This window comes from Hippocampus bargibanti, linkage group LG12 (assembly GCF_051943395.1).
Source record: "Hippocampus bargibanti isolate YZ-2025 linkage group LG12, ASM5194339v1, whole genome shotgun sequence".
Lineage (NCBI taxonomy): Eukaryota > Metazoa > Chordata > Actinopteri > Syngnathiformes > Syngnathidae > Hippocampus > Hippocampus bargibanti.
The window spans coordinates 23846019-23873324 of NC_142745.1; the positions used below are offsets into that span (position 1 = coordinate 23846019).

The 27306-nt window shown below is 45.3% G+C and overlaps 1 protein-coding gene across 6 annotated transcripts in view; it reads left to right on the top strand.

The window, feature by feature from the left end:
- The first annotated feature begins 836 nt into the window (after window positions 1-836).
- LOC148890937 (pleckstrin homology domain-containing family A member 6-like) overlaps window positions 837-27306 on the top strand; it is a 53621-nt gene continuing 27151 nt past the window's right edge. The window contains exons 1-3 of one of the 6 annotated variants that reach the window (XR_016116742.1): window positions 837-1157; window positions 5514-9272; window positions 9425-9486. The gene's annotated coding sequence lies outside the window, so the exon portion shown is untranslated. Of the gene's footprint in view, window positions 1158-5513; window positions 9273-9424; window positions 9487-27306 lie in introns of those variants that run through there. The other 5 variants (XR_016116741.1, XR_016116739.1, XR_016116740.1 and 2 more) reach the window with 5 other exon arrangements.

Sequence of the window (27306 nt, forward strand, 5' to 3'; positions counted from 1 at the left end):
ATCAGCAAGGATGAAGTGAGGAGGTCGCTGAAGAGGATGAAGGGGGGAAAGGCACTCGGACCTGATGATTTACCATTCGAGGTATGGAAGTTTCTTGTAGAGGTGGCGGTGATTTTCCTGACTGGGTTATTCAACAAGATCTTAGATGGTGAACAGATGCCTGAAGAATGGAGAGGAAGTGTACTCGTGCCCATTTTTAAGAGCAAAGGAGATGTGCGGAGTTGTACTAACTGCAGAGGAATAAAGGTGATGAGCCATACAATGAAACTCTGCGAAAGAGTAGTTGAAGCGAGACTAAGAGCAGAAGTGAACATTTGTGAGGAGCAGTATGGCTTCATGCCAAAAAAAGAGTACGACAGATGCAGTGTTTGCTTTAAGAATGCTGATAGAGAAGTACAGAGAAGGTCAGAAGGAATTGCATTGTGTCTTTGTAGATCTGGAGAAAGCGTATGACAGGGTGCCCAGAGAAGAGCTGTGGCATTGCATGAGGAAGTCTTTAGTGACGTAAAAGTATGTCAGAGCGGTGCAAGACATGTATCATGACTGTAAGACAGTTGTCAGGTGTGCTGTCGGTGTTACTGAGGAATTCAAGGTGGAGGTGGGACTCCACCAGGGGTCAGCTCTGAGCCCCTTCCAGTTTGCTATGGTGATGGACAGGCTGACAGACGATGTTAGACAAGAATCTCCTTGGACCAACGACTTTATTTTATAGCACAGTTTATTTCTTTAATTACAGTCTTTATGGAATGTGAGTCCAAACAGCAATTCCCTTTGACCTCGGACCTCCAACGCCATTCCATCAAGCCATCAATGACCATCACAAATGTAAATAAAGTGACTTTATTATACAGTGCAGTGTATTTCTTTCAGTACAATACAATAGCACATTTATTATATATAGAATAAGGTATGTTGTGTGTAGTATTAAGGCTTATTTAGTTGTAAAGTATATTTTATGGAAACCCGGGAACAGATTATTCCCATTTTAATCGTTTCCTATGGGAAAAAATAATTTGTGATACACATTTTTTGGCTTACACATTCTGTCTGGGAACCAATTAAGTTCGTAAGCTGAGGTCTCACTATATTATGATCTGTCGCGAGAGCAGGAAACAGGTAGTGGAGAAACTAGAGATGTGGAGATATGCCCTGGAAAGGTGTCACATCTCGTTGCCATCCGGGGCGCGCCCCGCCCCTCCTGTCACCTCCTCCGCCAATCTTGGGAGACGGCCCCTCCAATCATCATTCACCTGGGTTCCCACAGCTGATTGTCATTCACTGATTGTGCCTTCTGCCTATATCTGTCTGTCGCTCACTACCGTCTCCGTCGGAGTATTTTTGGTCATTGCCGTTTCCACTTCCGTGTTGCCAGGTCTGCTGTCATTTAGTTATCTTCCTCCACTCTTCCCTGTTTGTTATTATTTGATGCATGTTCCAGTAAAGACTCTTGATCCATCCAAGCCTGTCACGCCGTGTATTTCGGGTCCTTCCCTATCGCCAAGATTCCGTCGCTCGAGTTCTGCCTCTTTGCACTCGAGCGTCGTAACACAATACTCCGACCACCCATGGACCCCGCCGGCGATGACAGGTACTTTGCCGCCCTTGTGCAAGAGGCGGAGCGTTCGAGCCAGCTGGCCCTCGGTCGACCACACCCGGCAGCGACCGCGCACAGCCCCAGGAGGGACTCCTTGAACCTATGGTGATAGGGGGGGGGGGACGACCGCGCCAACCCGAGGGCTCGTCGCACCCGAGGCCCCCAGCCTAGGACCCACGGGCAATGTAAGTCCCCGCCGAAACGGCGTCCGTTGGGGGCTAAGTCCACAACACGAGTCACACGGTTGGAGCTGGAAAGTGAACTATTTGGCCCCTCCAGCTCCCAAAGAGTGCGGGCACTAGTGGACTCGGGGGCCGACGGGTGCATCATCGACCCCCACTTGGCCGACCTTTTGGGCTGCCAACTTATAGATCTCCTTCCCCCTAAGGAGATCGTCGACCTGGATGGCCGATTGTTAGCCCGGGTCACCCACCTCACGGCCCCGCTTAAGCTCCGAGTGGCAGGCAACCATGTGGAGCACCGCCAATTTTTTGTTATGCCCTCCCGGAACGCGCCATTGGTCTTGGGTCTCCCCTGGCTCAAGGCCCATGACCCATCCATTTCTTGGGAGGGCCCCACCATTCAGGGCTGGAGCCCCTACTGCTATGCAAACTGCCTGCGGTCGGCTACGGCAGGGCGTAACCCCTCCCGCGGTCGCCCGCCCGAGGCCATCTGCCGCAAGGGCGTGCCACATTACTACCACGACCTGCGGGAGGTGTTCAGCAAAGACAACGCCCAATCCCTGCCGCCTCACCGACCGTATGACTGTGCTATCGACTTGCAGCCAGGGGCTCCATTACCGGACTCCAGACTTTACCACATTTCACAACCGGAACGGGAAGCCCTGAGCACTTACATAGACTCCTCTCTAGCGGCGGGACTCATTCGCCCGTCGCGTTCCCCGCTGGGCGCAGGGTTTTTCTTTATCGACAAAAAGGACGGATCCCTGCGCCCATGCGTTGACTACCGGGGCCTGAACGACATCACCATCCGCAACAAATACCCTCTCCCCCTCATGGATTCGGCCTTCGCGCCCCTTCAGTCCGCCACCATTTTTTCAAAATTAGACCTTCGTAGCGCCTACCATTTGGTCCGTATCCGTGAGGGGGATGAATGGAAAACAGCCTTCAAGACACCTTTAGGGCACTTTGAATACCTGGTGATGCCGTTCGGGCTCACGAACGCGCCTGCGTATTCCAGAATTTGATAAATGATGTGCTCAGGGACTTCCTCAATGTTTTTGTTTTTGTTTACCTTGATGACATTCTTATTTTTTCTCGCTCTGCAGAAGAACACCGGCAACACGTCCGACGGGTCCTGGCGCGGCTCCTGCAAAACCGGCTCTATGTGAAGGCAGAGAAGTGTGACTTCCATGTCCGCTCTCTGTCGTTCCTGGGGTTTGTTGTGGAGCAGGGGCAGCTCAGGGCCGACCCCGCCAAAACCAAAGCGGTGGTGGAATGGCCGATCCCAAAGACGCGCAAGCAGCTTCAGCGGTTTTTGGGGTTTGCCAACTTCTACCGCCGCTTCATTCGCGGGTATAGTCAGAAGGCACTCCCCCTCACTAACCTCACGTCCACCAAGCTCCCTTTCAGGTGGACTCCCGATGCTGAGGGGGCTTTCAACCGCCTCCGTCTTGCCTTCACCAACCCCCCTGTTCTGCGTCATCCCGACCCGGAGCTCCCGTTCACGGTCGAGGTTGACGCATCCGAGTCCGGAGTAGGGGCCGTCCTTTCCCAGCGCTCTCCCACCGACCAGAAGCTACGCCCATGCGCCTTCTTCTCCCGCCGGCTCAGCCCCGCCGAAGCCAATTATGACGTCGGCAATCGGGAACTGCTGGCGGTCGTCCTGGCCCTGCAGGAATGGAGACACTGGCTTGAGGGAGCTAAACACCCCTTCACCGTCTACACGGATCACAAAAACCTGGCGGCCATCCGGTCGGCCAAGAGACTTAAATCACGGCAGGCCCGATGGTCACTCTTCCTCACCCGTTTTGACTTTTCTCTCACCTACTGCCCAGGGTCACAGAACACCAAGCCCGACGCCCTATCCCGTATCCATGAGCCGGCAGAAAGGGAGGAGACCACCGCCAACATCCTGCCGGCCCAGCGCATCCTGGGCGCCCTGAGGTGGGAGGTTGAGAGAAAAGTCCAGCAAGCACAGGGAACTACCACCATCCCCAGGGGCTGTCCCAAGGATCGCCTGTTCGCCCCCCCCCTCTACGCACTGAGGTGCTTATCTGGGGGCACACATCTAAGATAGCCTGCCACCCGGGGGTCAACAGGACGATCCAACTCATCGCCCAACGGTTCTGGTGGCCGGGGTTTAGGAGGGACATCACCCTCTTCGTGAAGGCCTGCCCGATCTGCGCCCGTGGAAAGGCCTCCCACCAGCCCCCGGCCGGACTCCTCCAGCCCCTACCGGTTCCGTCCAGACCCTGGTCCCACATCTCCGTCGACTTCGTGACAGGCCTTCCCCCCTCCCGTGGCAAGACGGTCGTCCTCACCGTAGTGGACCGATTCTCCAAGTCGGCCCACTTCGTTCCGTTAACCAGGTTGCCGTCCGCCACCGAGACGGCTCAACTCCTGGTTAACCATGTCGTCCATCTCCACGGGATTCCGATGAACATCGTGTCGGACCGGGGACCGCAGTTCGTGTCCAAGGTATGGAAGCGTTTCTGTCGGTCCCTAGGGGCATCGGCGAGCCTGTCGTCTGGTTACCACCCCCAGACCAACGGACAGACGGAGAGGAAGAACCAGGACCTGGAGGCGGCCCTCCGGTGCGTGTGCCTCCACAACCCGGCGTCGTGGGCCCTGCACCTACCCTGGGTGGAGTACGCCCACAACTCCCTGGTCTCCGCAGCCACAGGTCGGTCCCCATTCATGTCCGCCTGTGGCTATCAGCCGCCCTTGTTTCCCACACAGAAAGGCCAGGTGGAGGTCCCGTCTATCGATCATCACCTCAGACGGGCCCACAGAGTCTGGAAGGAGACCAGGGACGCCCTGTCACGCACCGCATCCCGGAACCGGCGGGTGGCAGACCGCCATCGGCGGCAAGCACCCAGCTACCAGGTCGGGCAGGAAGTCTGGCTATCCACGAAGGACCTTCGGCTGGCAGGGGCCTCGGCCAAGCTGGGCCCACGCTTCACGGGTCCCTTCCCCATCGAGGCCATCCTCAGCCCGGTCTCGGTGAGGCTCCGGCTCCCACCCACCATGCGGATCCACCCCGTTTTTCATGTTTCCCTCCTCAAGACAGTGGAGACCAGCCCCTTAGCCCCCACGCCCACCCCCCACCTCCCCCCCGGATATTGGACGACGGACCAGTCTACACCGTGCGGGAGATACTGGACTCCAGGCGCAGAGGCAGATGAGTGCAGTACCTGGTCGACTGGGAGGGCTATGGACCTGAGGAACGTCAATGGGTCCCACGTTCCTGGATCCTCGACCCATCCCTCACCCGGGCATTCCATGCGGCTCACCCATCCAAACCTGGTGGGCCGCCGAGAGGCGTCCCTTGAGGGGGGGGCACTGTCACATCTCGTTGCCATCCGGGGCGCGCCCCGCCCCTCCTGTCACCTCCTCCGCCAATCTTGGGAGACGGCCCCTCCAATCATCATTCACCTGGGTTCCCACAGCTGATTGTCATTCACTGATTGTGCCTTCTGCCTATATCTGTCTGTCGCTCACTACCGTCTCCGTCGGAGTATTTTTGGTCATTGCCGTTTCCACTTCCGTGTTGCCAGGTCTGCTGTCATTTAGTTATCTTCCTCCACTCTTCCCTGTTTGTTATTATTTGATGCATGTTCCAATAAAGACACTTGATCCATCCAAGCCTGTCACGCCGTGTATTTCGGGTCCTTCCCTATCGCCAAGATTCCGTCGCTCGAGTTCTGCCTCTTTGCACTCGAGCGTCGTAACAAAAGGAGAGGAATGAAGATCAGTCACAGCAAGACGGAATATATGTGTGTGAATGAGAGGGAGCCAAGTGCAAGTGTGATGCTACAGGGAGAGGAGCTAAAGAAGGTGGAGGATTTTAAGTACTTGGGTCAACTGTCCAGAGCAATGGAGAGTGTGGAAAAGAGGTGGGTGAAGAAGCGTGTCCAGGCAGGCTGGAGCGGCTGGAGAAAAATGTCAGGTGTGATGTGTGATAGAAGGGTTTCAGCTAGGATGAAAGGAAAAGTGTATAAAACAGTGCTGAGACCATCCATGATGTTTGGACTGGAGACAGTGCCACTGAAGAAAAGACAGTTGTCTTTGGGAGTGACCAGGTTGGATATGATCAGGAATGAGTACATGAGAGGGACAACTTATATTAGAGGCTTTGCAGAGAAAGTCAGAGAGGCCAGACGGAGATGGGTTGGACATGTCCAGAGGAGAGAGACCGACTATATCGGGAGAAGGATGCTGAGCCTTCAACTGCCAGGCAGGAGACCCGAAAGGAAGACCGAAGAGGAGGTTTATGGATGTGGTCAAAGAGGACATGAAGGTAGCTAGTGTGAGAGAAGAGGATGCACAAAACCGGGATAGATGGAGGACATTGATTCGCTGTGCGACCCCTGAGGGGAAAAGCCGAAAGGGAAAGATGAAGATTGTTATCCTACAAAAAATGCTCTATATCTTCCTCCTCATAACATTCTATGGGATATTTAGTATTGAACAACTTCAAGTTAATGTCGAGGGTCTATAGAAATCGAAATGGAATCTTTAAAATCATGTTTTCTCAGTAGTAATAAGATAAGCATTTCTTCATGTAATGTGAACCCTTACAAAATAAATTGATCCCATCCAAAAAAATCTGAATTGCATTCAGACCTGCACCGTGAACATAGCACTGAAGTACATATTCCTGATTTTGTTGAACTCAATATATTTTTTCTGTGTTTACTACTAATAGGTAAATCTGATGGTAGGGCGGAGCTGGTGAAGATCTCTGAAGGTAAACTGTTACCTAGTGGCTTGTCAATGTGTTATCATTTGATGTATACAAAATACAAAACTGTTACTAAACAGACCAATGATGACTTTAGACAGCAATGGCCTGTGTCTTAACTTTTGGAGGATTATTAATTTACTGCCCATTTTATATAGGGAAGGAAGAAGTAAAAATGAAGGTAAAAAAGTGTACAGAAGAAAAATCCACGCTGTGGAGAAAACCTTGATGGACTCCATCAGGTCTCTCAAGGTTCCAGGCAAAGACGAATACATGAACTGCATTAAGGCTTCACCAGAAGAATTGTAAGGGAGAACTTGGAAGGGAGTTAAATATTTCGTGAAAAACCGCATTGATAAATTAATGACAATGTCCGCAAAACACAGTTAATGTTAGGTTCGAAACTAAGGAAAGGTTAGGTTTGGCAGCTGGAACAATGCATTGTTTTTATGTATGATATATGTGTCATGTGTACTTGTTTCTGGCACATTTCAATACAACACAGAGACAATAGCTTTTATTTCAACATATTAAGTGTTTTTTTTTCTTGAATGTCTCATCTCATTTTCCGTACCGCTTATTCCTCATTAGGGTCGCGGGGGTTGCTGGAGCCTATGTCAGCTGTCTTCGGGCACGAGGCGGGGGACACCCTGAATTGGTTGCCAGCCAATCGCAGGGCACACAAAGACATACAACAGTCACTCTCACACTCACACCGAGGGACAATTTGGAGTGGTCAATCTGCCTGCCATGCATGTTTTTGGAGTGTGGGAGGAAACCGAAGGACCCGGAGAAAACCCACGCGGGTCCGGGGAGAACATGCAAATTCCACACAGGGAGGCCGGACCGGGACGCGACCTCTGCACTGTGAAGCCGGTGTGCTAACCACTCGACTACCGGGCCGCCCTTTTCTTGAATATTTGTTGACTAAACTTCTGGACACAACAATCTCGTCCAACACTTTTATTTCAATCTTGAACGTTTTACACACAGTTGTTAATATTAAAGCAATTTGTATTTATTTTCTTCCCACAATGTCTTGAATGTTTGAAATTTCAGGTTGATGTATTTCAATGATTAAAAAGATCGGAGGCTGCCATTGAAATTGGTGCATGAGCAATGTTAAATTACTTGCGTCTCTTCAATCTATTTTATAATTGTCATGTTATTTGTTAGTTAGTTTTTTTGTTCTTTTGACTTCCAGACGGCGCCGGGAGAGTGGCTGCCTTTCAAGCAGCTTCTGTATTTTGCTTTTCTACTTTCATAACTTTGCTGCTGTGAAATGTAAATTCCTCCACTGCAAAACTAATAAAGTCAAATCCAATCCAATAAATATGCAAGAAAAAGTATTGTTTTAGCAACTCAGATTGAAAATTGAGAAATTAAAACATTGTCATTTAAGTCTGATCTGCACAGGTTGTTAGTCAATATGTAATTAAAAGACGAGATATTTTCCATAGATTAAACATACAAATCTAAAAACAACACAAAGAATACACCAAGTGTTGGAACTCAGCACATTTATGAAACAAAAAATTGCTGGCAGCACCAATGGGATGTAATTCACAGATAATAATAACGAATAGCACATTGAAAAGTCCAATACTGGATGCAGTCAAACTTTTGGTTGTGACAGAACCTGGCAGACCTACATCTGGTGCTTGATTATTCTGTTGGATATCATGTCAGAAAATGGGAGGGGGCTCGGACCCAGTTGTGCATGTGAGGAAAATATTTCACAATTTGTGTTCAAAACTTAGAATTGTCAAAAAATATACGATCATGGCTCCTGCAAAACACAATTGCTGACCTTACAGGCTCTAAATATTGTCTCTTGAAAAAAATAAGCACCACCTTCTGGAAGTTTTGGTTTGACATGATTCTTTACGTCCCCACGGAGTTGCGAAAAACCTGGAAAAATTAAATAAAAAATTATGCCATTTTAAAGTGATTTCTGAGTGAGCACAGGCTAAAAAAAATGTGGGTCCTAAAATCATTTTTTTCTGAGTTTCATAAATAGGTTTTTTTGATGTTTGAACTTGGGTTCCCATGGGTCAAAACCTTTGCACACCATGTCCCCACAATGTAGCAAAACGTGTAATTGTGAATGTGTGTGTGTACGTTTGTGTGTGTGTGTGTGTGTGTGTGTGTGTGTGTGTGTGTGTGTGTGGTGTGTGTGTGTTTGTGGTTGTCTTATTTCTTATCCACGGGGTTTCCTTTGTCCTTGCAGGCTTCCCTTTTGTCTCCCTGCCGCCATGTTTGCCTCAGTGTTGGCAATTTCACTCAGGGAGGGGCTCAGATCAGCACGGTCCCAATGTATTATTGGCTCATGTCTCCTCTGTCTCGGCGACTGTCATGAAAAGGCGGTTTGAGCAGCACTGTGACACACCCCCCCTTTTGCCTCCCATTCACTCTTGTCTCCCTCTCCTTTGCTTTTCTCCTCTCCACTTGTTCTCTGACCGGCGGTGGAGATGGCTGGTCATGTGATGTTTTAATCCCCTGGGATTTTCTAGCGGGCATGCTCTCAATCGCTTCAGTCCAGACGTATCTGAGGAGTGCTTGCTGATTTTCTTATCCGTCCAGCTTTTTTTGTTGTCATTCTTTTGCTTCTTGGGTGGATATCTTGAGCTCACGGTGATGTTGAACATGGGTCTACCTGGTGGCATTTTAGACCACTGCCATTTTATGCCTTTGCTGGAATATTTCTATATTCGGTGAAAACAGACAAAAGCATCGTGCAGGTGGCTGGTAGGTAAGCTCCTGTTTGATTATTACTGTCTTACTGTTTGGTCATGTCGACAGGAGCGAATATAGTGATGTTGTTCAAGGATTTTCAGCCCCTTGAAAGAAAGATTTATGTTTTGGCCATTTTCATCCCCTATGTGTTATTTTTTTACTGCGCAGGGTCACGTGATTGTTGACTCCTTTGCCTGAAGAGTGATGAAGAATATGGTGTTCTCATTTAAGTCAGACCAACCCTAGTTTAACTCATTCACTGCCATTCCCGAATTTATTCAGGAATTAAAAATATAACATGAAGCGCCATTACCGAACTTGCTCAGGTTTTTCTTGCTCGGACCAATAAAAATTAATAATAATACATTTCATTAGAGCCTTTCAAAACCTTCAAGGTCACTTTACAGCCACATGATTTTTTTCTGTGGGTGAGCAGCGGCAGCCACACACACCAGGGTTCACTCAACCGCGAAGTCAATAGATAGAAAGCTATCTAGTCAGCTAGTAGATAGCAAACAACCCAGAATAACTCAAATAGAGATAAAAGTGTTAATAGATAGCTCGCCACCTAGATATCTATATAGCTAATAGATAGCTAACTAAATAGCGAGGTAGCTAATACACTGAATGTGCTGATCCATCCTCTAGCAATGTTTTCCCTTCCACGAGAGGGAAGCATTTGTCCATGTTATCGCTTTGTTCTAGCTTCAGCTGTTGTTAAAGAGCTATATAAACCAATATATTTTTAATAATAATAATTAAAAAAATGTAGCCACAAGGGGGCACAAGCCAGTGTCTTATTGTGCCGGTCCCAAGCCCGGATAAATACAGAGGGTTGTGTCAGGAAGAGCATCTGACGTAAAAAAAAAAAAGAAAAATGCCAAAACAAATATGCGAATCAAACCTCTGAATCCCATAACAACGGCCGCCATTGGTACTGTTGACCTTCAGGGTGCCAGTGGAAAATTGACTACTGTTGTCGAAGAAGGAGAGGAGGGAGGTGTGCCCGGAGGAAAAGAGAGAAATGGAGCGGCAAGAGTATATAACGAAGAGTAGGAACTTTGAATGTAGGAACAATGACAGGTAAAGGCAGAAAGCTGGTTGGCATGATGCAGAGAAGGAAGGTAGACAGACTGCGTGTCCAGGAGACCAGGTGGAAAGGGAGCAAGCCTAGAAGGTCAGGGTTTAAGTTGTTCTATCATGGTGAAGACAGAAAGATACATGGAGTTGGGGTTATCTTAAAAGAGGAGTTTTTTAAGAATTTCTTAGAAGTAAAAAGAGTATCAGATAGAATGATGAGTCTGTAGCTAGAAATTGAAGGCTTGATGCTCAATGTTGTTTGTTAGTATGCCCCACAAGTAGGATGTGAGCTGGCAGAGAAGGAGAAATTTTAGTTGCACTTTGATCCCAAGAAGTGAGAGGTTTGTAATTGGTGAGACTTCAATGGACATGTTGGCACAGGAAACAAAGATGATGAGGAGTGGATGGGCAGGTTTGGACTCCAGATGAGGAACGCTGAAGGACAGATAGTGGTTGACTTTGCTAAAAAAATGGGAATGGCTATTGTGAATACTTTCTTTCAGAAGAGACAGGAACATAGGGTGACTTATAAGAATGGAGGCAGAAGTACACAGGTAGACTACATTTTGTGTCAACGGCACCATCTAAAGGAAATCAGTGACAGCAAAGTAATGGTTGGTGAGAGTGTAGCCAGAGAGCATAGGTTGGTGGTGTGTAGGATGACGCTTGCAGTGAAGAAGATGAATAAACCAAAGACTGAAGTGAGGACAAAATGGTGGAAGTTGAAAAAAGAAGAGTGTTGCATGACATTTAAGAAGGAGGTAAGACAAGCACTGGGGGGGCAAGACGTCCTTCCAGAATACTAGCAAACTGCAGCGAACATAATCAGAGACACAGGTCGGAAAGTACTTGGTGTATCGAGTGCAAGAAAGGTAGATGAGGAGACTTGGTGGTGGAATGGGGAGGTGCAGGAGTGTATACAAAGAAAGAGGTTAGCAAAGAAGAAGGGGGAAACTGAGGTAAAGGTGGCAAAGGCCAAACAAGAGGCCTATGATGACTTGTATGCTCGGCGGGACAGCAAGGAAGGTGAGACTGCTCTTTACAGGCTGGCGAGACAGAGAGACAAAGATGGTAAGGACCTGCAGCAGGTTCGGGTGATTAAGGATAGAGATGTCAATGTATTAACAGGTGCCAGTAGTGTGATGGCAAGATGGAAAGAGTACTTTGAAGAATTGATGAATGAGGAAAATGAGAAGGAACAAAGAGTAGAAGACGTGACTGTTGTGGACCAATACGTAGCAGACATGAGCAAGGATGAACTGAGGAGGGTGCTGAAGTGGATGAAGGGGGTAAAGGCACTCGGCACTGATTATTTACCAATCGATGTATGGAAGTGTCTTGGAGAGGTGGCGGTGGTGTTCCTGACTGGGTTATTCAACAAGATCTTAGATGGTGAACAGATGCCTGAAGAATGGAGACGAAGTGTACTCATGCCCATTTTTCAGAACAAAGGAGATGTGCAGAGTTGTACTAACTACAGAGGAATAAAGTTGATGAGCCATACAATGAAACTCTGGGAAAGAGTAGTTGAAGCGTGACTAAGAGCAGAACTGAACATTTTGAGCAGCAGTATGGCTTCATGCCAAAAAACAGTATTACAGATGCGGTGTTTGCTTTAGGAATGCTGATAGAGAAGTACAGAGAAGGTCAGAAGGAATTGCATTGTGTCATTGTAGATCTGGAGAAAGCATACGACAAGTTGGCCAGAGAAGATGCATGAGGAAGTCTGGAGTGACAGAAAAGTATGTCAGAGCGGTGCAAGACATGTATCATGACTGTAAGACAGTTGTGAGGTGTGCTGTCGTTGTGACGGAGGAATTCAAGGTGGAGGTTGGACTCCACCAGGGGTCAGCTCTGAGCCCCTTCCAGTTTGCTATGGTGATGGACAGGCTGAGAGACGATGTTAGACAAGAATCTCCTTGGACCATGATGTTTGCAGATGACATTGTGATCTGTAGCGAGAACAGGGAACAGGTGGCGGAGAAACTAGAGATGTGTAATAATAATAATAATAATAATAATAATAATAATAATAATACATTTCATTTATAAGCGCCTTTCAAGACTCTCAAGGTAACTTTACAGCCACAGGATGAAGTTTTTCTCTCGGTGAGCAGCAGCAGCCACATGCACCAGCGTTCACTCAACCCGGAAGTAACTCTATTAGATAGAAAGCTAGCTAGCCAGCTAGTAGTTAGCTAATAGATAGCCAACATCCCGGAATAACTCAAACAGAGAGAAACGCTACCTAGCTATCTAATAACCAGTTAATTGATAGCTAACTAGATAGCTAGCCACCTAGATATCAATATAGCTACATAGCGAGTTAGCTAAGACACTGAATGTCACTAATTAGATAAATACACAGAATGTGCTGGTCCATCCTCAAGCATTTTTTTCTCTTCCACGACGGGGCAGCATTTCCTTTTTGTCCATGTTAGCGCTTTGTTCCAGCTTCAGCTGTTGTTAAAGCGATATATCAACCAATATTAATGTATTGCATTGTATTTTGGACAGCCAGCCTCATTTCTAGCTCATATAACTTCAGACCCACATTTAGGAATTAACTCTTTTATTACCTGATTCCCATGTCTTAATATAACCAAATGTACTTATTCGATGGCACACCTCTACTGTTACTATAAAGGCAAGAAAAAACAAAATCAAGCAAAGGCCATTGTCCATGGTTATTTCCCTAATTTAAATAAATGCCCCGCGACTGTTCCATTGTGTCAGCCACTTCTACTCTTAATTCGTTCCTGCTCACTTTTGACCCCCCGCACTTCCCAGGCAGGACTAGCAGTATCGAAAATGGATGACAAATGTATTTTTATTTATGTACAGGGTGACCCAGTGTTGTAATTTGAAATAAATAGTTTTTTAATCCAAGCCACAATTGACATTTTCATGGGTATGGAATGGTTCATTTTGGGTCACCCTGTATATGACACGTTTTATTAAACAGGCGGAGAAATAAAATCGTCGCAAATTCTCTTGTAGCAGGAATTGGAATGATGATCGGAACTGAATTTTAAATATTGTCAAATCACAGTGCATGGCGAGTGCATGGACAGTCCATTGGATGCAACCTGGTGTAACCTGGGCGTGTTCCACAACCTCATCATTACTCCTCTTTATCTTTACCAAGTCAACAAGCTCCGCCGTATAAACGCTGATGAGTACAAAAAGCTTGCGACGGACTGTGAGGATGGCTGGACTCCTATTACACACATAGTGGAAACAACATGGGTGAGGCTTTGCTCAGAGAGTTTCGCAGCCTCCTCAACCCCGTTCAGGTCAGTCAGCAGATAAATCATTCAAATCAAAAAAGGCTGACGCTGAATGAGCCAATCACACTCTTCTTTAGACCTGCACAATTAGGGCAAACAATTACTGTTTGTTTGTTTTTTTTACCAATTTTATAACCACAATCATTATTCACAAGTTGAGAAAATGACTCTTTTTTTAAAATTAATTTTCATTTGCATTTATTTTAGTGTCAGACCTAAAAGACCCAAACATTTGCTGTGTTTAAGTGCAGACAAGTACTGTATTTTCCACATTATAAGGCACTTTGGGGTGTGAGGTGAACCTTCAATGAATAACCAATTTCAAAACTATTTTCATACATAGGGCGCACTGCAATCTAAGGCACATAAAACCGAAGCTACAATAGCATCTGCAATTGATTTATGCATGCAATATATGGAGCTACATTAAAAGGTATACTATACAATACCATGTTGTTTATATGGAGCCTTCACAACCCCTGCTGCTGTAACAAAGCACTTTATAGAACGTTTAAAATGACATCCAAGAAATCATAATATTGAATCAAATATAAGGTGCATTGTCATCAAATGGTGAGTATAGTTTTTGCTGTTTTTAATGTTGCTGTGCCGATGACCATTTTGTGTTTGGGAGCCTTTTAACTGAGCAAGTTGCTTGTTCTGTAGCCACAAAGGGACATAAGTCTTCTTGTGCCGGTCCCAAGCCCGGATAAATACAGAGGGTTATGTCAGGAAGGGCATCCGACGTAAAAGCTTGGTTAAAACAAACATGCGGATCAAACCTCTAAAGATGGAGGACACTGATTTGCTGTGGCGACCCCTTGAAGGGAAAAGCCGAAAGTAAAAGAAAAAGAAGTCAAATGTCTTTTCCACGAATTGACATGGTTTGGGCGATTTCAGAAACATGAACACAGATTTAAATGGTAAAAATGAAAGAAAAAAAATTGAATCTGCTCTTGAAATCTGCTCCGGCCATAGACAGAGACTGCCGTTAGATGGGAGAAGACCTCCAACTTCCACAGAGAAATGACCTGTGGTTGGGATATATTTTCATTCAAACTCAGTGGTGGGCCGCCAGGGCCTGCAAGACCTTCTCTGATGGCCTAGAAATATCTGAATCACAGACTAACATTAATGGATTGGATTTACCTTAATTCATCTTGCAGTGGAGACATTTACATTTCACAGCAGCAAAGTTATGAAAGGAAGAGGAATAATTCAAAATTGTCTTTCAGTTTCCTTTCATTGCTTTTCCCCTGTTGTGTTTTCGTATTGAATCATTTAACCAATCAAATTTTAGGCATTATTTGTTACTAGGGTCAGAAATCTACCTGGGCGTAATTAGTTCTGCAGGCCCTGTTCACATTAAAATTATTATTATTTAAATTATTGTTATTATCAGTATATTATTATGTGTATGTTATTAGTAGTTGTATGTTATTATTAGTTGTATGTTATTATTATTATTATTATTATTATTATTATTATTATTATTATTATTATTATTATTGCTATTATTGCTATTATTGCTATTAATGCTATAATGGTTATTATTATGATTACTATCGACCTGGCTATCTAGCTAGCTACCTTGGTGGCTATCTATTACCTATCTGGCTGGCTCGCTGGCTATCTATCTGGCTATCTAGTAGTTATACGGCTACCTTGCTAGCTGTCAATCTTTTAGCTATTTATTTACTATCTATTAGCTAGCTAGCTGTCTGTCTATTTGAGTTACTTCCTGGTTGAGTGAACACTGGCGCCTGTGGCTCCCGCTCCTCAACCACAGAAAAACTTTTACTATGACTGAAAAGTGACCGTAGAGTTTTGAAAGGACTAAGAAATGAAATGTATAAAAGAAAAAAAAAATAATAGTTATTATTATTATTATTATTATTATTATTATTATTATTATTATTATTATTATTATTATTATTATTCCCTCTCTGGAGCCAGGCCTGGAGATGGGGCTCGTTGCCGAGTGCCTGGTGGCCGGGCCTACACCCATGGGGCCCAGTCGGGCTCAGCCCGAAGAGGAAACGTGGGTCCCCCTTCTCAAGGGCTCACCACCCATGGGAGGGCCCAGAGGGGTCGGGTGCATTGTGAGCTGGGCAGCAGCCAAAGGCGGGGACCCTGGCGGTCCGACCCTCGACTGCAGAAGCTAGCTCTTGGGACGTGGAATGTCACCTCTCTTAAAGGGAAGGAGCCTGAGCTGGTGCACGAGGTCGAAAAGTTCCGACTAGACATAGTTGGGCTTGCCTCCACACACAGCCTGGGTTCCGCCCTCTCGAAAGGGGTTGGACTCTCTTTCACTCTGGAGTTGCCCACGGTTAGCGGCGCAGAGCAGGTGTCGGCATACTTATTGCCCCCCGACTCGCCGCCTGTACGTTGGGATTCACCCCGGTAGACGAAAAGGTTGTTTCCCTCCGCCTTCGGGTCGGGGAATGGGTTCTGACTGTTGTCTGTGCATATGCACCAAACAGCAGTTCAGTGTAACCATCCTTTTTGGAGACCTTAGGCGGTGTACTGGAGAGCGCTCCCCCTGGGGACACCCTTGTTCTGCTGGGCGATTTCAATGCTCATGTGGGAAATGACAGTGAGACCTGGAGGGGCGTGATTGGGAGGAATGGCCCCCCCCCCGATCAGAACAGGAGTGGTGTTTTGTTATTGGACTTCTGCGCTCGACACGGATTGCCTATAACAAACACTTTATTCAAACATAAGGGTATCCATATGAGCACGTTGCACCAGGACATCCTTGGTCGCAGTTTGCTGATTGACTTTATAGTTGTATCATCGGATTTGCGGCCTCATGTTTTGGACACTCGAGTGAAGAGAGGGACGAGCTGTCAACTGATCACCACCTGGTGGTGAGTAGGCTCCGTTGGTGGGGGAAGATGCCAGTCCGACCTGGAAGACCCAGTGTTGTGAGGGTTTGTCGGGAACGTCTGGCTGAATCCCCTGTCAGAAGGAGTTTCAACTCCCACCTATACACATATATACGCAGAACTATACACATGTCCCGGGGGAGGTAGGGGACATTGAATCTGAATGGACCATGTTCCGTACCTCCCTTTCTGAGGCGGCAAATCAGAGTTGTGGCTGTAAGGTGGCGGCAACCCCCGTACTCGCTGGTGGTCACCAGTAATAAGGGATGCCGTAAAACTGAAGAAGGAGTCCTACTGGGCCTATATAGCCTGTGGGACTCCTGAGACAGCTGACAGGTATCGATTAGTCAAGCGAAATGCAGCCTCGGTGGTCGCCAATTCAAAAACACGGGCATGGTAAGAGTTCGGTGAGGCCATGGAAGACGACTTCCGGACCGCTTCGAGGAAATTCTGGTCCACCATCCCGCGTCTCAGGAGGGGAAAGCCGTGCACCACTAACACTGTGTACAGTGAGAGTGGGGCGCTGCTCACCTCGACTCGAGACGTCGTGAACCGGTGGGCAGAGTACTTCGAAGACCTCCTCAACTCCACCAACACGCCTTCCTTTGAGGAAGCAGTGTCTGGAGACTCCGAGGTGGGCTCTCCCATCCTTGTGACTGAAGTCACCGAGGTGGTTAAAAAGCTCCTCAGTAGCAAGGCCCCGGGGGTGGATGAGATCCGAGTTCCTAAAGGCTCTGGATATTGTGGGGCTGTCCTGGCTGACACGCCTCTGCAACATTGCGTGGTCATCGGGGAGAGTGCCTCTGGATTGGCAGACAGGGGTGGTGGTCCCACTTTTTAAAAAGGGGGACCGGAGGGTGTGTTCCAACTACAGAGTGATCACACTCCTCAGCCTCCCTGGAAAGGTCTATTCAGGGGTCCTACAGGGGCGGGTCCGTCGGAAAGTCGAGCCTCAGATTGAGGAGGAACAGTGTGGTTTTCGTCCCGGCCGCGGAACAGTGGACCAGCTCTACACCCTTAGCAGGGTCCTCGAGGGTGCATGGGAATTCGCCCAACCAGTCTACATGTGCTTTGTGGATTTGGAGAAAGCGTTTGACCGTGTCCCTCGTGGAGTTCTGTGGGGGGTGCTTCGGGAATATGGGGTACAGGAGCGCCTGATACGTGCCGTTCGGTCCCTATACGACCGATGTCGGAGTCTGGTTTGCATTGCCGGCAATAAGTCGGAATCGTTTCCAGTGACGGTTGGGCTCCACCAAGGCGGCCCTTTGTCACCAATTCTCTTCATAACCTTTATGGACAGGATTTCTAGACGCAGCCGAAGCGTTGAAGGTTTCTGTTTTGGTGGCCTCAGTATAGCATCTCTGCTTTTTGCAGATGATGTGGTACTGTTGGGGCCTTCAAGTGGAGCTCTCCAAATCTCGCTTGAGCGTTTCGCAGCTGAATGTGAAGCGGTTGGGATGAGAATCAGCACCTCCAAATCTGAGACAATGGTTCTCAGTCGGAAAAGGGTGGAGTGCCCTCTCCGGGTCGGGGAGGAGATTTTGCCTCAAGGGGAGGAGTTTAAGTATCTGGGTGTCTTGTTCACGAATGAGGGTGTAAGGGAGCGAGAGGTCGACAGGCGGATCGGTGCGGCGTCTGCTGTGATGCGGACTTTGTACCGATCTGTCGTGGTGAAGAAGGAGCTGAGCCACAAAGCAAAGCTCTCAACTACCGGTCGATCTACGTCCCAACCCTCATCTATGGTCATCAGCTATGGGTTGTGTCCGAAAGAACGAGATCCCGGATGCAAGCGGCCAAAATGTGCTTTCTCCATCGGGTGTCCGGGCTCTCCCTTAGAGATAAGGTGAGAAGCTCGGTCATCCGGGAGGGGCTCAATGTCAAGCCGCTTCTCCTCCACATCGAGAGGAGCCAGATAAGGTGGCTCGGGCATCTGATTAGGATGCCCCCGTGACGCGTCCCTCGTGAGGTGTTCCGAGCATGCCCCACTGGCATGAGACCCCGGGGACGACCTAGAACATGCTGGAGAGACTATGTCTCCCAGCTGGAGAGGGAAGTCTGGGCTTCCCTACTGAATCTGCTGCCCCCGCGACCCGACCCCGGATAAGCGGCAGAAGATGGATGGATTGATGGATTATTATTATTATTATTATTATTATTATTATTATTATTATTATTATTATTATTATTATTATTATTATTATTAATAATGTGGTGTAGATTATACTGTTGCTAACCAATCAGATTTCAAGTTGGCAACCCAAGGCCTGCTGGAAGGGGCTGGCAACGTCCGAGTTTTCGCAAACTATGATTGGCTAGTGACTAGCCAATCGTAGTATCACGGGCCGCTAGTGATAAGTGCATACTGGCCAGAGCTAGCACACTATATCGAGTAGCGAACTGCATAAGCAAATATATTTTTGTTTTGATTTAATAATGTTTTTTTTTTTCAACCGTTTGCTGTTTTTATTTTCCAAAGCAGTCTCATCGTTGATCAAAAGCGCCCCAATGAACTATCAATCTAAATAACGATGACTGTTGGCTCAGACATTCACAGCAGCTAAAATAGCTTGAGATTTGGTCTATGGCGCTGATGGCCGAATGGCTGTGTTAAACTAATCCAAGCCAATTGTACTCCAATCCTCCCAGTAGAGCTTATCAGAAGCAAAGCAGGATGAAAAGGATTTGATTCAAGCTTTCAGTGGTGCTGTCATCAGTGTCTTTCCCAATTCGCATGCGGTACTCCAGATTAAAATGTTTTTCAAGAGGAGCAGCGTGTTTTTTTAGTGATGGTCTGTGCATCATGGACCAATTTTGATTCATGGCTTGCAAGTGTTTAGGTTACAGGACATTAAATATGACCTTCATCACAAAAAAAACATGATGCACAGTTTCTAAATAATTCACTCATTTGAAGGACAATCGAGATCTCCGGACGAATTGCGTCCATAATTTGTAAAATCCCTTCTAATGACTTCTACTGAGCACATTTTACAAAGATTCCACCGCATCTAGCTATATTTTACGTTTTAAGACTCTCGCTGAATATTCATGAAGTCTTGTTTTCGAGTTTATAATGATCCTCTAAGTGACGTCACGGAGGCTACGCCCATGACCAAGAAAGCGACACACAATGCATTTTGGGTACTTTTTTTCATCTGAAAACACAGTGTTGATCGCGAAATTAGATGGAAAACGACATAAATAACGCAATGGTGAATCGTTGTGTGTCGCAGCCAATTGCGGTAACATGCATAAAGAGGGTGTAAATTTTCCACAAATTCCCAGCAGACAAATCAGCCCATTTCCAACAGAGCTTGTGCTTTTGCATTTTGTCGGTGCTGCATTGGAGTTCGGACGGCTCTAATTGATACGGAAGGACTTCTTAATAGATTGCAAAGATATATGCTTTTCTCTTCAGAACGATTTGAATTATGTTCATAACTGGATTTTTTTCGGCCCGCGGAAGCAAATCAAACTTGTGACATTTCATTATGCTTGCTAAAGTCCGAACCAAAATTTCAAATTGTTTCATGTAAAACATAATAATTTTTTACTTCCAATTAATTTGTTGTGCGTTCTATCTGTAATATATGGAGTGGATGAAACAATCCAATTCATAACGGCCCCCAGAGGAAATCATAAGTACAATGTGACGGCCATCAAAAAAATTACGTTGACACCCATGACGTAGAGCACCATTCCCAAATTTGTTCGGATTTTGTTTTTTCATGCTTGGGTGTCAATAAAGCGCAGACCAGACCTCTGGCAATGTTTTTTCCCTCCACAAGGGGGTAGTATTTCCCTTTTTTCCATGTCGGCGCTTTGTTCCAGCTTCTGCTGTTGTTAAAGCGTTATATCAACCAATATGTATTGTATTTTGTACAGCTGCCCCTATTTCAAGCTCAGATAACTCCATACCCATATCATTTAGGAAATAACTGTTTTTTTTCAGATGAAAGAAGAGAGTCTCAGGTTTCTTATGCTGAATTGAATGTTTATGTAGTCCTAAATCTCAATGATCTGTGGGTCCTGTAATTCTACAATGACAATGACAATGACAAAAACCCTGGCACTCGTGTGTGTGTGTGTGTGTGTGTGTGTGTGTGTGTGTGTGTGTGTGTGTGTGTGTGTGTGTGTGTGTGTGTGTGTGTGTGTGTGTGTGTGTGTGTGTGTGTAATACAAAAAGTTAATCTCCCGAACATTTATTTCCCATTAGATACCATTAATAGAAGAATAATCCGTTCCCAGGTCGCCATAAAATCTAATTTTCGACAAAATGATCCTGAAAACTACACAAATTGGACCTTATTTCATGTATAAATGTGCTATTGTATTGTAATGAAAGAAATAAACTGTACTATATAATAAAGTTGTTTTATTGACCTTATGGTCGTTGATGTAGTTGCCTCTTGATGATATCCGAATGAAGTTGCCATGCTTTATCAGTGATAATACGCTATATCAACCAATATGTATTGTATTTTGTACAGCTGCCCCTATTTCAAGCTCAGATAACTCCATACCCATATCATTTAGGAAATAACTGTTTATTTCAGATGAAAGAAGAGAGTCTCAGGTTTCTTATGCAGATTTGAATTTTTATGTTGTCCTAAATCTCAATCATCTGTGGGTCCTGTAATTCTACAATGACAATGACAATGACAAAAACCCTGGCACTCGTGTGTGTGTGTGTGTGTGTGTGTGTGTGTGTGTGTGTGTGTGTGTGTGTGTGTGTGTGTAATACAAAAAGTTAATCTCCCGAACATTTATTTCCCATTAGATACCATTAATAGAAGAATAATCCGTTCCCAGGTCACCATAAAATATAATTTTCGACAAAATGATCCTGAAAACTACACAAATTGGACCTTATTTCATGTATAAATGTGCTATTGTATTGTAATGAAAGAAATAAACTGTACTATATAATAAAGTTGTTTTATTGACCTTATGGTCGTTGATGTAGTTGCCTCTTGATGATATCCGAATGAAGTTGCCATGCTTTATCAGTGATAATACGCTATATCAACCAATATGTATTGTATTTTGTACAGCTGCCCCTATTTCAAGCTCATATAACTCCAGACTCATATCATTTAGGAATTAACTATTTTTTTCTGGTGAAAGAAGAAAGTCTAAGGTTTCCTATGCTGAATTGAATGTTTGTGTTGTCCTAAAACTCAATTTTCCGTGGGTCCTGGAATTCGAGTGACAATGACAAAAACCCTGGCACTGGAGTGGACACATTTTTGCACATCGTCTAGCAGTGAATGAGTTAAAAAATGCTCCCCCCAACCAATTGCCACAGTTTGAGCATGCCTTGCCAAACTGAATGAATTCGAGTCAGGCCGAATTAAGAAGTAAAGACTGTTTGATAAATTAAATCCCACAAGTGGAGGGTTCTCCTTCGACACATTATTTGGAATCAGTTGGACGTAGGAGCGTTTGCAATCACTCAACGTCAGCTGATTTCGACTCATGTGACATCGTCAGAATTTTAGTGAGATGACCACAAGGCGGCTCAGTGAACACTTTACATGTTTTGCAGATGATGTCCAATCCGATTTGGTTTTGCCTCTTTCCAGTCGGTCAACAAAAATCTGCAATGTCATTCGTTTGTGCCGACTGTGAGTGTGAGTGTCCCGACTGTGAGTGTGCTGCCTCCCTGCATCAGCGTCGAAGCGCACACTAACTTATTTATATAACTCAGTCCCACCCCTGTGGGGTATTTTCATCTCTCAAGTGCACTTGGGAGTGCACATGCTGCTCTTTCATCAAATGGGTGAAGAGTAATCCTAATGGCGGAAGTGGGGAATATTTTTTTTTCCACATAGAGCAAATTTCAGAAGGATTATTTGAAAGCTTAATGATTTAAACTTTAATTGGACGCATTAGTTGGAATTAAAATGGCTTTGTGGGGAAAAAAAATCCAACCTAAATGGACAGAAGACATACAGTATTTGAATGGTTGCCAATTAATCAAAGGACGCTATTAGAGACTTGACAACCATTCACACTGTCACATACCTATCAAATTATAAGTTTTCCCCGTACAGTGATACCTCAGCTCGCGAACTCAATTGGTTCCCAGAGAGTGTGCGTAAGGCGAAAAGTTTGTCTTCTGAACATTTATTTCCCATAAGAAACCATTAAAATGAGAAGAATCCGTTCCCAAGTCCCCATAAAACATCAGAACACCATTAAAATGAGAAGAATCCGTTCCCAAGTCCTCATAAAACATCATTTTCTACTAAATAAGCCTTAAAATGACAAATATACCTTATTTTAGCTATAATAAACGTGCTATTGTATTACAATTAAAGAAATAAACTGGAGTGAATAATACAGTTGTTTTATTTACCTTTTTGATGGTAGTTGTCAATGGATGACAAACTTCCAGGTTGCCTCTTGATAATATCCGAGTGAAGATGCCGTGCTGTCTCGGCGATATTACCCTTACTCACACTGTCCCCTGCTAGCTGCTTTTCTTTAATCCAAATCAACAGAAGTTTTTCAACTTCTTCTATTGCCTGAGACAGTTGCTTAGACAACACAGAAACACCCTTAGTCACACATAGCAATGGTTGACTTAGCGTTCTGGTACTGGAACGCTAAGTCATGCAAACACATATCTCGTTGGTGTTTTTCAATGATCTCTTTCTCTGCTCGACCATCATTTTCTTGTGTGTCCGCTTTGGCTGAACACAAGTGTGTGGTGGGGTCTTTTTCAGTCCCATAATAGCAAAAGTACTCCACTAGATAACAAACCACGTCCGCACTCAAAGAAAGGGCGTGACGAAAACTAGTCCGCCAGCCACCATAACGCTCCGTGTAGTTTGGTTCGTCCGCCGAAAACGACTTAGTCAGACAAGATTATATTCCCGTCAATTTAACGTTTGTAAAGCGAAAAGTTTGTGAGCTAAAGCGTTCGTAAGCTGACGTATCACCATAATGTACTCCGTACTACAACTTTTATACAGGATTTTTTTTTAATCGTGAACCGCTCTTACAAAGAGCATTTTGGCTGAAATCCAGTATATCTCAACTGCTGGTCGCCAACGACAATGCACTCCCCGATTCAACGATTATCATGGCAAACAAGGATAGAAACACTAGAAAACAGAGGAGACTTTGTTATGATCTGATGTTGTTTTGCTGCATCTGACACAGTGTGTCTTGAATCTGCGCAAGGTTCAGTGAAATATCACGCTTATGAAGCTATTCTAATGAAGGTTTGGTCTTTCCGATTTGGGGCATGTGTCTTGAGAGTGACCCGTAACACTGAAGAATGGTGCAGAGCAAAACATTGGACAACTCTGAAGTGAGCACTGATCTCAATCATATTCATTGTTGCTTAAAGGACAACCGACACCATTTTTTTTGTTTCCTAACTGTCATCAGAAAAACGTTTTATAGCAACTAAAATTCCCAAAACACGCAGGCTGATATTTTTAGTCAAATGCAAAACACCAATAAAAATGACATAATGTGTCCCAAAACTGCTACAAAATGAGCTCGGAACTGGGCAGATTCAGAAAGTCATGCCCCCTTGTCCGTGACGTCACTATTGGTCACACACTGCCTTGCTCCAGAATCAAAACAATGGCTTCAGAAAGTTCAGATTCGGAGAACATGCTTTCTTGTTACTAATCCAGTAATGAATATGATTCAAATAGTTGTGAAGAGGAAAGCATAAATGTTCGAACTCGATTAAAGAAGTCCCTCCGTATCAATTTGAGCCGTCTGGACTCCAATGTAGCGCCCAGAAAATGCACAAGATGGTGCACAAGCTCCGTTGGAAATGGGCTGATTTCTGCGCTGGGAATTCGTGTCCACTTACACCTTCTTTATACGCGTTACCGCAATTGGCTGTGACACGCAACGATTCACCATTGCATTATTTATGTAGTTTTCCTTCTAATTTTGCGATCAACATGGTGTTTCCAGACGAAAAAGAGTACCCAAAATGCATTGTGTGTCGCTTTCTCGGCCACTGGCGTTCCCTCCGTGACGTCACTTAGGGAAACGTCATCAACTAGAAAACAAGATTTCCTCAATATTCAGCGCGAGTCTTAAAACATAAAATATAGCTATATGCGGTGAAATCTTTGTAAAATGCGCTCAGTAGAAGTCATTTGAAGTGATTTTACAAATTATGGACGAAACTTGGCGCAGGTGTCGGTTGTCTTTTAATCCAGAGGTCCCTAACCCCGGGCCGCGGACCGGTACCGGTCCGTGGGACATTTGGTACCTGGCCGCAAAGAAAGAATAAATAATTTTCATAATTTCCGTTTTATTTATTATGTGAGTCCGAACTATGCTTTATTTTGAAAAATGAAAAATTACCACATTACATCCATCTGTGACTTACTCTTGACCCAGCTTTAAGCAATATGTGATTTGTATTGGTGAACTAGCATGAATTTTTCAGTGGTTAATGCTCAAGAATTTATTAGGATCAAAAAAATTAGAATGATTTGTTTTGGTCTTTCTCATCAACACAAACCAACTTCACTTGTATAACAACACCACGCCCCGGCCCCGTGAGCTTGTTCTTCACTCTGCATCAGTCCCACGGTCCTCTGGTCTGGTGAACTCTGGCTAGTTCAAATATAATTACAGTCGTCGGGCCCATGCAGTAGCACATCGTAGCTCCAAACAGCCCACATTATTTCCTTCTGCTCATTGGCTTAAGGGAAGCCAGTTGCATATTCATGTTCACATAATCACCACATGTGATTTGGTGCAGGATATTGAAATACCACATTGGAAATCTACAAGCTGCGGTTACTGCATCCGGTTTGACTGAATTGGATTGGATTTACCTTTATTTGTCTCGCAGTGGAGACATTGACATTTCACAGCAGCAAAGTTCTGAAATAAAAATGAAAGGAATGAAAGAAGTACAAAAAAACAAAATACATGAGCTGCTGGAAAGGCAAGTATAGGGGATGTGCCTTTTTTCAACTCATTCACTGGCATTCCCGAATATATTTGGGAATTGACATAGAGCGCCGACTTTGTTCGGGTTTTGTTTTTTCTTGTTTGGGTGCCGATAAAACGCTGGCCAGACCTCTGGCAATGTTTTTTCCTTTCCACAAGGGGGCAGCATTTGTCCATGTTATAATAAGTCAATATGTAGGTATTGCATTGTATTTTGTACAGCCGCCCTCATTTTGTGACGTTTTGCAAGGTGGTGATGGCGGGTGCGGATCCCAAGGAGGCTGTTTGACAAATTGTATTAATATAAAGGTCAGCAGGAACAAAATGTAAAACATCAAAATCATCTGAACAGAAAAAAATACAAAGTATCAAAAGAAAACCAAGTGTAAAAATCCGCCAAGGTTAAACAAACACATGCACAGCATACAATGCTTGCGATTGCAGACAAAGCATGCAACAAACATGCAGCAAACAATGAATCGACACCGGATGGTCGTGCCGGGTGTCCTTTTAAGTGTCAGTGATTAAAACGACCAGCACCTGCGAGGCTGCAGGCAGGGCTGACGTCGCCCCCCGTTAGTCGCCAACCAGATGATGACACATTTCAAGCTCATATAACTCCAGACCCATACGATTTAAGAATTAACTCTTTTTGTCTGATGACAGATTAGTCAAAGTCAAAGTCAAAGTAAAGGTCAAAGTCAAAATCAAAGTCAAAGTCAAAGTCAAAGTCAAAGTCAAAGTCAGCTTTATTGTCAAATATGCTAATATGCATGACATACAGCACAGATTAAGCGTTCTTACGCTGCATTGAATGTGTATGTGGTCACAAAAGTCAATATTCTGTGGGTCCTGGAATTCAGTGACAATGACAAAAACCCTAGCACTGGAGTGGACACATTCTAGCACAGTGGTCTCAAACTCGCGGCCCGCCAATATTTTGTGGCCCGCCTTGATATGAAAGATTAATGTTAGTGCGGCCTGCATGATTGATACGAATGAAATTTGTGTGTGGGAGCTGAACGAACCACGGTGGGGTAAAAGGCTCGGACGGGTGGCACATCGGTCAGGCTGTGCAGTGCTTCGCTCACTCATTCATTCATTCCTCCCATCAGCTGGGCGGAGGAGAAGACGTGAAGCCGCTGACTCCACTCAGCTTCTATAGTCCTCCACTGCTCTCAGCTCAGAAATGAAGAAAGTGCTGTAATTTCATCACAGATTTGCAGACTTCAAAATGCACAAAGCCACAATTTTTTTGCGGACCCATTCTCTTTTAATGTGCAAGTGACCGACAGTGCAACTCTGCACCCAAAGCCAAGTTCAGGGATGTGATTGGAGAAGCAGACAAGCTTGACAAGCTTTTTGAGTGAGTTAACCCCCAGCTCTCCTGAACGTTCCCGAATGTTCAAGCGGACCATGTGTCTTTTTGGGACGACATACTTATGTGAGAAGCTCTTCTCCACCTTGAACTTCAAGAAGTCCAAGTACAGGTCCAGACTTACTGATGAGCATCTTCAAGCCCTACTCAGAGTCTCCACTGCCTCCTCCCTCAAGCCAAATGTGGCTCGGCTTTGTGAAAAGAAGCGCTGCCAGGTCTCTAGCAGCAAGAAGTAGGCAAGAGAAGCCATGTTTAGGACAGTTCATGTTCAATATTTTATTTATGTTAAGAAAGTTAAAAGACAACCGACGTCTCCGGACAAGTTGTGTTCATAATTTGTAAATTGGCTTCAAATGACTTCTACTGAGCGTATTTTACAAATATAGCTATATTTTACGTTTTAAGACCCGTGCTGAATATTCCGGAAGTCTTGTTTTTGAGTTGGTGACGAGTCCTCACGTTACGTCATTG